Genomic DNA, 9,699 nt, shown 5'->3' with positions numbered 1-9,699 from the left:
GCGCGACGACGGGGACGACGGGGACGGGGACGACCGGGGCGGCGACGTCGACGGGGGCGGCGACGAGGGGCGGGGACGGCCGGGGTCGGCAATGAGGGGCAGGGGCGGCGACGATCGGGGCAGGGCGGCGCGACGGAGGGAGGAAACAGAGGGAAGAACAGAGGGAAACTAAATTTTTTTAAGTGTTGTATATATAGGATGGGCCTTTAGTACCGGTTGGAGCCACCAACCGGTACTAAAGGTCTGTTTTGGCCACGCCAAGCGGCAGAAGCGCACCCCCTTTAGTACCGGGTGGTGGCTCCAACCGGTACTAAAGCCCCCCCCCCTTTAGTACCGGTTGGAGCCACCACCCGGTACTAAAGGGGGTGCGCTGACGCAGTGCGGTGCGGCAAGTTTAGTCCCACCTCGCTAGTCGAAGGGCTACCGCACTGGTTTATAAGCCCCAGTGTGGTAGCTCTCTCGAGCTCCTCTCCTAAGCAGGCCTACTGGGCCTACCAATTCATTGCTGCCATGTGGGCCTACTGGGCCTTTGCGGGCCTGCATCCTGGCCCAACAAAAGGTTGAGTTTCTAGTCGTATGCAGGCCGCTTTGACCCAGTAGGTGGGCTTTTTTTATTTTCTTAATTTTTTTGCTTTTTTATTTGTTTTATTTATTTTTGAGTTGTTTTTTGCTGTATTTAGATTTTCTTTGTGAATAACTTTGCTTTAGGTACAAAAATTTACAAACTTTGATCTGTTAGTGCCGGTTGTTTTCAAATTTGAATAGTTTAAATTTTGAATTATTTGAAATTTGTGTGAATCACTAGTTTGGAATAACTTAACTTTGGAAAAAGATTTTTCAGTGATTCTTTTTTCTTATGTTTAATATTAGTGTGTTTTATCATTATATTCAATTTGGTAATGCTTAGGTTATTTAAAAAATGAAATGCCTTTATAACATTTCAGTTTTCGTCGGAAACCCTCATACTTCGAAAAAGATTGTCCATTTTGTACACGAAGTGTATCCAGTTTTTGCCGTAACCCTCTCTACTTTTTTGCACATGCTATTTGTATGAAATTATGATACCATGCCAACTTTCAACCTTTTCTGAGTTCATTTCAAATGCTTTTCAATTTCAGGGTCATTTAGCTGAGAAAAAAATCAATAAATACATGAAAAAGAATTTGTTTGCACATAAAATTTCTTCGCGTTTCAAATGCCAAAACACATAATTAACTACCCTAACTATTACAGACATTCCCTCCTGGGTGTGAAACACAGAAGAAAGTGATGATAGTGAAGCCGATCACATCCCAGATCTTTGGGTGTGAAACTTTTTCTTCTCGTGTGTCCCTTTGCGCCGTAGCCAGGGAAAATCTTCATCATTTAACTGGTTGCTCGGGTCAATATTCACTGTGAATGGAGCAATTTCATCAAACTTTTCATAATCTTCTGACATGTCTGTCTTGTCATCCACTCCCACGATGTTTCTTTTTCCTGAAAGAACTACGTGGCGCTTTGGCTCGTCGTATGATCCATTCGCTTCCTTATCTTTTCTTTTTCTCGGCCTGGTAGACATGTCTTTCACATAAAAAACCTGCGCCACATCATTGGCTAGGACGAATGGTTCGTCTGCATACGCAAGATTTTTGAGATCCACTATTGTCATTCCGTACTGCGGGTCTTCCGTTACCCCGCCTCGTGTCATATTGACCCATTTGCAACGAAACAAAAGGACCTTCAAATCACCTGATCCATAGTTAAGTTCCCATATGTCCTCTATGTAACCATAATATGTTTCCTTTCCCGTGTTGGTTGTTGCATCAAAGCGGACACCACTGTTTTGGTTGGTGCTCTACTTATCTTGGGCGATCGTGTAAAATGTATTCCCATTTATCTGGTACCCTTTGAAAGTCATTATATTCGAAGATGGTAACTGGGACAGCGAGTACAGGTCATTTTGAATATCGCTATCACTCAGGGCACGTTTCTGCAACCAACCGGCGAAAGTCCTCGTTTGTTCGCGTGTAATCCAGTTGTCGGACTTCTCCGGGTGTTTGGACTGTAGAAAATTCTTGTGTTCCTCCATATACGGAGCCACCAAGGCGGAATTCTGTAGAACTGTGTAGTGTGCTTCAGTGAGAGAATGCCCATCCATACATATTATTTGATGCCCTCCTAGCATGCCTTTTCCTTCCAGTCTGCCCTTATGCCGCGGTTCAGGAACACCAATTGGCTTAAGGTCAGGAATAAAGTCAATACAAAACTCAATGACCTCCTAATTTTCATGGCCCTTCGAGATGCTTCCTTCTGGCCTAGCACGGTTATGAACATATTTCTTCAAGACTCCCATGAACCTTTCAAAGGGGAACATATTGTCTAGAAATATAGGACCCAAAACGTTAATCTCTTCGCAAAGGTGAACTAGGACGTGCGTCATGATGTTGAAGAAGGATGGTGGGAACACCAACTCGAAACTAACAAGACATTGCACCAAATCATTTTGTAACCTTGGTATGATTTCTGGATTGATTACCTTCTAAGAGATTGCATTGAGGAATGCACATAGCTTCACAATGGCCAATCGAACGTTTTCCGGTAGGAGCCCCCTCAATGCAACCGGAAGGAGTTGCGTCATAATCACGTGGCAGTCATGAGACTTTAGGTTCTGGAACTTTTTCTCTGCCATATTTATTATTCCCTTTATATTCGATGAGAAGCCAGACGGTACCTTCATGCTGAGCAGGCATTCGAAGAAGATTTCCTTCTCTTCTTTGGTAAGAGCGTAGCTGGCCTGACCCTGATGTATGTCGTCTTTTCCGTGCATACGTTGCTGGTCCTCCCGTGCATCTGGTGTATCTTTTGTCTTCCCATACACGCCCAAAAAGCCAAGCAGGGTCACGCAAAGATTCTTCGTCACGTGCATCACGTCGATTGCGGAGCGGACCTCTAGGTCTTTCCAATATGGCAGGTCCCAAAATATAGATTTCTTCTTCCACATGGGTGCGCGTCCATCAGCATCCTTCGGAATAGGTTGTCCGCCAGGACCCTTTCCAAAGATTACCTTCAAATCCTTGACCATATCATGTACATCAGCACCAGTACGGTGGCGAGGCTTCGTCCGGTGATCCGCCTCACCTTTGAAATGCTTGCCTTTCTTTCTTACGGGATGCCTGCTCGGAAGAAATCAACGATGTCCCAGGTACACATTCTTCTTACAACTATTCAAATATATACTGACGGTATCATCCTAACAGTGCGTGCATCCGCGGTATCCCTTGTTTGTCTGTCCTGAAAGGTTACTGAGAGCAGGCCAATCATTGATGTTCACGAACAGCAACGCCTTTAGGTCAAATTCTTCCCCCATGTGCTCATCCCACGCACGTACACCTGTTCCATTCCACAGTTTTAAGAGTTCTTCAACTAATGGCCTTAGGTACACATCAATGTCGTTGCCAGGTTGCTTAGGGCCTTGGATGAGCACTGGCATCATAATGAACATCCGCTTCATGCACAACCAAGGAGGAAGGTTATACAAACATAGAGTCACAGGCCACGTGCTATGGTTGCTGCTCTGATCCCCAAAAGGATTAATGCCATATGCGCTTAGACCAAACCATACGTTCGTTGGGTCACCTGAAGACTCCTCCCAGTACTTTCTCTCGATTTTTCTCCACTGCGAACCGTCAGCGGGTACTCTCAACTTTCCGTCTTTCTTACGGTATTCTCTGTGCCACCGCATCGCCTTCGCATGCTCTTTGTTTTGGAACAAACGTTTCAACCGTGGTATTATAGGAGCATACCACATCACCTTGGCAGGAATCTTCTTCCTGGGGCGCTCACCCTCGACATCACCAGGGTCATCGCGACTGATCTTATAACGCAATGCACCACATACTGGGCAAGCATTCAAATCCTCGTACTCACCGCGGTAGAGGATGCAGTCATTAGGGCATGCATGTATCTTTTGCACCTCTAACCCTAGAGGGCAGACAGCCTTCTTTGCTTCATACGTACTCTCGGGCAATTCGTTGTCCTTTGGAAGCATATTCTTTATCATTACCAGCAACTTTCCAAATCCCTTGTTAGATACACCATTCTCTGCCTTCCATTGCAACAATTCAAGTGTGGTGCCCAACTTTTTTTGTCAGCCTCGCAATTTGGGTACAACAATTTCTTGTGATCCTCTAACATGCGCTGCAACTTCGTCCTCTGCAGATCACTTGCGCAGTTTCTCTTTGCATCGGCAATGGCCCGACCTAGATCATCAGCGGGCTCATCTGATGCCTCTTCTTCAGCTTCTTTCTGCATTGCCGGCTCAGCTTCTTCCCCCATTGTTGTATCATCGTATTCAGGGAACCCATGGCCAGGATAGCCGTCGTCGTCCTCTTCTTCTTCATTGTCTTCCATCATAACCCCTATTTCTCCGTGCTTGGTCCAAACATTATAGTGGGGCATGAAACCGGACTCAAATAGGTGGACGTGAATGGTTCTTGACGTAGAGTAACTGTGACCATTCTTACAGCCAGCACATGGACAAGGCATAAAACCATCCGCCTGCTTATTTTCCTCAGCAGCAAGCAGAAAAGTACGCACGCCATTAATGAACTCGGGAGAGCATCTGTCATCATACATCCATTCTCGGCTCATCTTCATTACACAACACCGAATAGACCAAATTAATACAAGTTCATACATAAAGTTCATATACAACACTTAATTAAATGCAATATACAAATAACTCTCTAGCTAAAGAATTTAAATGCAACAACAAATGCGATGAAGATCGCAATTAAGGTAACAATTGATCCAACAGCATAATGATACCAAGCCACACTATCAATGGCATATTTTCTAATCTTTCTAATATTCAACCTCATTTTCTCCATCTTGATCTTGTGATCATCGAGGACATCGGCAACATGCAACTCCAATTCCATCTTCTCCCCCTCAATTCTTTTCAATTTTTCTTTCAAATACTCGTTTTCTCTTTCAACTAAATTTAACCTCTCGACAATAGGGCCGGTTGGAATTTCCGGTTCACATACCTCCTAGATAAAAATATCTATGTCAACTTGATGGGCATAATTTGTCATAAACACGAAATGCAACAACTAGTTTTAAAAGAGAATATACCACATCCGAATCATAACAAGGACGAGGGCCGACGGGGACGGATATCAAAACCATGGCACTATGTATAACAAACAATGTACGGGTAAGATAATTATACGAGTAACTATATATCCAAATCACATAAACATCAATTTGGCAATGTAAAACATTCATGAACAAGAGCCTCACCAGAAGGTGGTGCCGGCGACAGGACGGTGCGGGCGATCGACGGTGGTTACGATGGAGATTTAGAAGGCACTAAGTAAACCACACCTACATATGCAAACTAAGTGTTATTTTTGTGCTCAAATTGCATATAAATCAAATACTAGCAAATATAATTATTCCTCTCAAATTAATCACTATACAAAGCATTGCAAGAGCTAATCTAGCAATGAGAGTTGAAAGGACAAAGTTGCTAACCTTTGTGATCATTTGAATTGATGGGGGCCTTCAAATCTTGACAAATTTTGGGCAAAATTTGTGAGGAGCTCGAGGAGAGAGGGGGAAGAACTGAGGAAGTGAGGGGAAAGGGGAAGAACAGAGTGGCTCGGGGGGACGAAGGGTTTATGTACGTCGACCTTTAATACCGGTTCGTGCCACGAACCGGTACTAAAGGTGCTGGACGGGCCCCAGACTGACAACACCCTGCCACCACCCTCTTTAGTACCGGTTCGTGGCACGAACTGGTACTATAGGTTCACCACGAACCGGTACTAATGAGAACAGCCGGCTAGCCGTTGGAACCGGCACTAATGGACACATTAGTGCCAGCTCAAAACCCAACCGGCACTAATGTGTCTCATATTAGGTCCTTTTTCTACTAGTGTATAGGGCACGCCCCCTATCTCCTGGGCCCCCTGGTGGGCTTCCAGCGACCATCTTCTGCTATATGAAGGGTTTTGTCCTGAAAAAATTCGTGGGCAAGCTTACGGGACGAAACTCCGCCGCCACGAGGCGGAAGCTTGGCGGAATCAATCTAGGGCTCTGGCGGAGCTGTTCTGCCGGGGACACTTCCCTCCGGAAGGGGGAAATCATCACCAACGTCAACAACAACGATCCTCTCATCGGGAGGGGGTCAATCTCCATCAACATCTTCACCAGCACCATCTCCTCTCAAACCCTAGTTCATCTCTTGTATCCAATCTTGTATCCAAAACCACAAATTGGTACCTGTGGGTTGCTAGTAGTGTTGATTACTCCTTGTAGTTGATACTTATTGGTTTACTTGGTGGAAGATCATATGTTCAGATCCTTAATGCATATTATTACACCTCTGATTATGAACATGATTATGCTTTGTGAGTAGTTACTTTAGTTCCTGAGGACATGGGTGAAGTCTTGCTATTAGTAGTCATGTGAATTTGGTATTCGTTTGATATTTTGATGAGATGTATGTTGTCTCTCCTCTAGTGGTGCTATGTGAATGTCGACTACATGACACTTCACCATTATTTGGACCTAGAGGAAGGCATAGGGAAGCAATAAGTAGATGATGGGTTGCTAAAGTGACAGAAGCTTAAACCCTATTTTATGCGTTGCTTCGTTAGGGGTTGATATGGACCCATATGTTTAATGTTGTGGTTAGGTTTACCTTAATACTCCTTTTAGTAGTTGCGGACGCTTGCAATAGGGGTTAACCATAAGTGGGATGCTTGTCCAAGTTAGGGCAGTACCCAAGTGTCGGTCCACCCACATATCAAATTATCAAAGTACCGAACGCGAACCTTATGAACGTGATGAAACTAGCTTGACGATAATTCCCAATGTGTCCTCAGGAGCTCCTTCATTATTATTAGAATTTGTCCAGGCTTATCCTTTGCTACATAAAGGATTGGGCCACCTTGCTGCACCTTATTTACTTTTGCTCGTTACCATTTATCTTATCATGAAACTATCTATCACCTACTATTTTAGTAATTGCAGAGAAAACCTTACTGAAAACCATTTATCATTTCCTTCTACTCCTCGTTGGGTTCGACACTCTTACTTATCGAAAGGACTATGATAGATCCCCTACACTTGTGGGTCATCAGGCACCGCCGACGCGCGCCCCGCCTGCTCCCGCCGCGCGTCGCCCGGCATGCCGCCTCCCGGCCGCCCCGCTTGGGCTATAAAAGGCGCCCACTCCCCGCCGGCGAATGCCACACCCTCCCCCTCTAGCTAAAGCCATCTCCCCCCTTCCCGCCAACGAGCAAAGATGGTCGAGTGGTTCCCAGGCGATGGCGCAGCGGCGAACGGCTTCGGCCGCCGACACCTCTAGGAGCCGGAGGCGCGCCTCCTCTACGAGGCCGAATACTCGGCGCCCCCTGACATGCGCTTGCCGGGGGCGTGGAGGCTGAGAGCCGGCGGCGTCCCGATGCCGCCGGTGCCCGAAGGAGCGGCACGGCGGGCGGAGATCGCCCGCATCTGCTTCTCCCTCACGGAGGAGCAGTGGAACCAGCCAAGGTACGCGCCCGACAGTGAAACGCTATGGACGATGTACTTCCAGTGCCGCCGCGAGGAGCAGATCCCCTCTGTCAACGGCATCATTCCCCATGGCCGCCTCACGGTGCAAGTGGTGGGGCGTCCCCGGCCGCACCCTCATGGTCGTCCTCGACCACATCGAGACCGGCAACATGCCGCGCCTCGAGTACCCGACGCGGCGTCCTTCTCTCGCCATCGCGGCAGTACCTGGACACCGCGCCGAATGGAGATGACGTCCTCGTCGTCGGGCTCCGGCTCGCTCTTCTCTGGCTCACTAGCACTCCGCCCCCGTCAAGCCAGAGCCGGTGGAGATGCCCCAGCGGCGTCGCACCCGCAGTGGCGCCCTCGTCATCAACGAGGGTGCCCACCCCTCCCCGTGCTCCCTTCGCCTGGTCCGGCCGAAGACCGAGCCAGGCCTGCTCCCCGTGAAGCCGGAGCACGCCGACATGGTGGCTCCTGACGACGAGTCCGCCCTGAAATTGGCGAAGGAGGACTACGTCCGCGAGCAGGTGCGCCGCTAGCACCAGGCTTACGAGAAGCTCCAGGCCCGGCAACGCGGCCGCGAGGAGGGCGGCGTCATCGTCCTCGACAGCGACGAGGAGGAAGAGGCCGGGCCGTCCAGCTCCCGGCCGCGCGTCGGCGACCCTGGGCAGGGTTGCAGCAGGGACGGTGGCTCCGACGGGGCGTGCGACGACAGCGGCGGCGGCGGCAGCGACTACACCCGCTTCTACAGGCTTCTCGGCATGTAGATAGCAGGCGATGGACGCGGGGTAGTGGCTAGCAGCATAGTTTAGCCTTAATTTTGCGTAGTTTGCATGTTTTTTACTTTTTTTGTACGAATTTCAATAAAAATTTCGTCGAGTTCGAACCAGATCTACGTAGTTTTCGCCGAACTCAGGGCGGCCTTGCGGGCGATGACTGGGGACCGAGCCGCCCCCAGACGCCAAACTAGCGCCGGTTCGCCCCTAGGCGGCATCTTTTCGCCGCCTTGGGGGCTCGAACGGCTGGAGATGCTCTTACATCCACAACTTTGATCTAGATTTTGATTTCTTTGTCATCTCGAAGTAAGTACTAACTAGTTCTGAAAGCTAGCAATTGATCCCCAATTAGGTTAGATGAAATTTGATAGTTGCAGCAAGCATGATATTTTTGTGTTTGCAATTTTTTTTGCTTCTAATATCTCTCACTTACGTTCTGATGGAAAAAATTGTTGCTCCAGAGTATCATGCTTCCGAGATTCTAGGTGCTTCGTATGCACATGCTTCTGCTTCTTCATGGCTTCCTATGTGTATGTATAAAACGACTTCAATCTCCTGCCACGCTTCCTAGGTGTAAATATTTTTTCTTCATTGCATCCATGCTTGTTAGGTTTTTCTTCCATGCTTCTACGTACAGATGGAACTACAATCATGCTTCCTTATTTAGTATATTTGTTTTCCATTGTGTGGAGAAGTATTTTATTTTTAAACAAGTATGCTTTGTATAATTCTTATTTATATTGTAGAGGATCCATGTCATCGCAGTAACTTCTGTTCAAGCAATCATTCAGGTTCTGCAATTAGTCTTTTCACTCTACTAGCAATGCATACATATTCAACTGTTGATGCCACAATATGGCGTGCTTGTATATTCAATTTTCATTACATATATATCTCTCCTTGGGTCACTACAAGAAATGTGTTAATCCATGATCGATTTCCGATGACGTTCTCAGGAACCATCATGATCAATGACGGATTTGTCCGGTTTATCATGAAATCCTTCACGAACTAATGAGATGAGAAAAAGCCCTACCACAATGGCGCCCTTACAATGGACCGTCACAGATACTGTCACGAATCAGCTAGATGTAGACCAAACAGTCCGTCATGGATGGCTCATGCTGATGTGCCACGTGTGTCCAACCCACATATGTCAGGCTTGTTTTTTTTCTTTGTTGTTCGAACCGCGACAGACGTCCTTCTAGTGCTTTTTTTAAAGAAAAATGGAATCCTACTGATGCGGGTCCCAGCGTTGACTTTATTTAGGAAAAAAAGGACCGCTGTTGTTGTGTCATCCGAACGTTGGGCTGCTCTAAGTTTAGGGCCTTCTGGTGCTGTTTTGTAGGAAAACGCAATGTCGCTGCTGCGTGACCGACGT

Source organism: Triticum dicoccoides, chromosome 3B (assembly GCF_002162155.2).
Source record: "Triticum dicoccoides isolate Atlit2015 ecotype Zavitan chromosome 3B, WEW_v2.0, whole genome shotgun sequence".
NCBI classification, from domain to species: Eukaryota; Viridiplantae; Streptophyta; class Magnoliopsida; order Poales; family Poaceae; genus Triticum; species Triticum dicoccoides.
The sequence above is the reverse complement of the archived record's forward strand: the minus strand, read 5'-3'. Positions refer to the sequence as shown.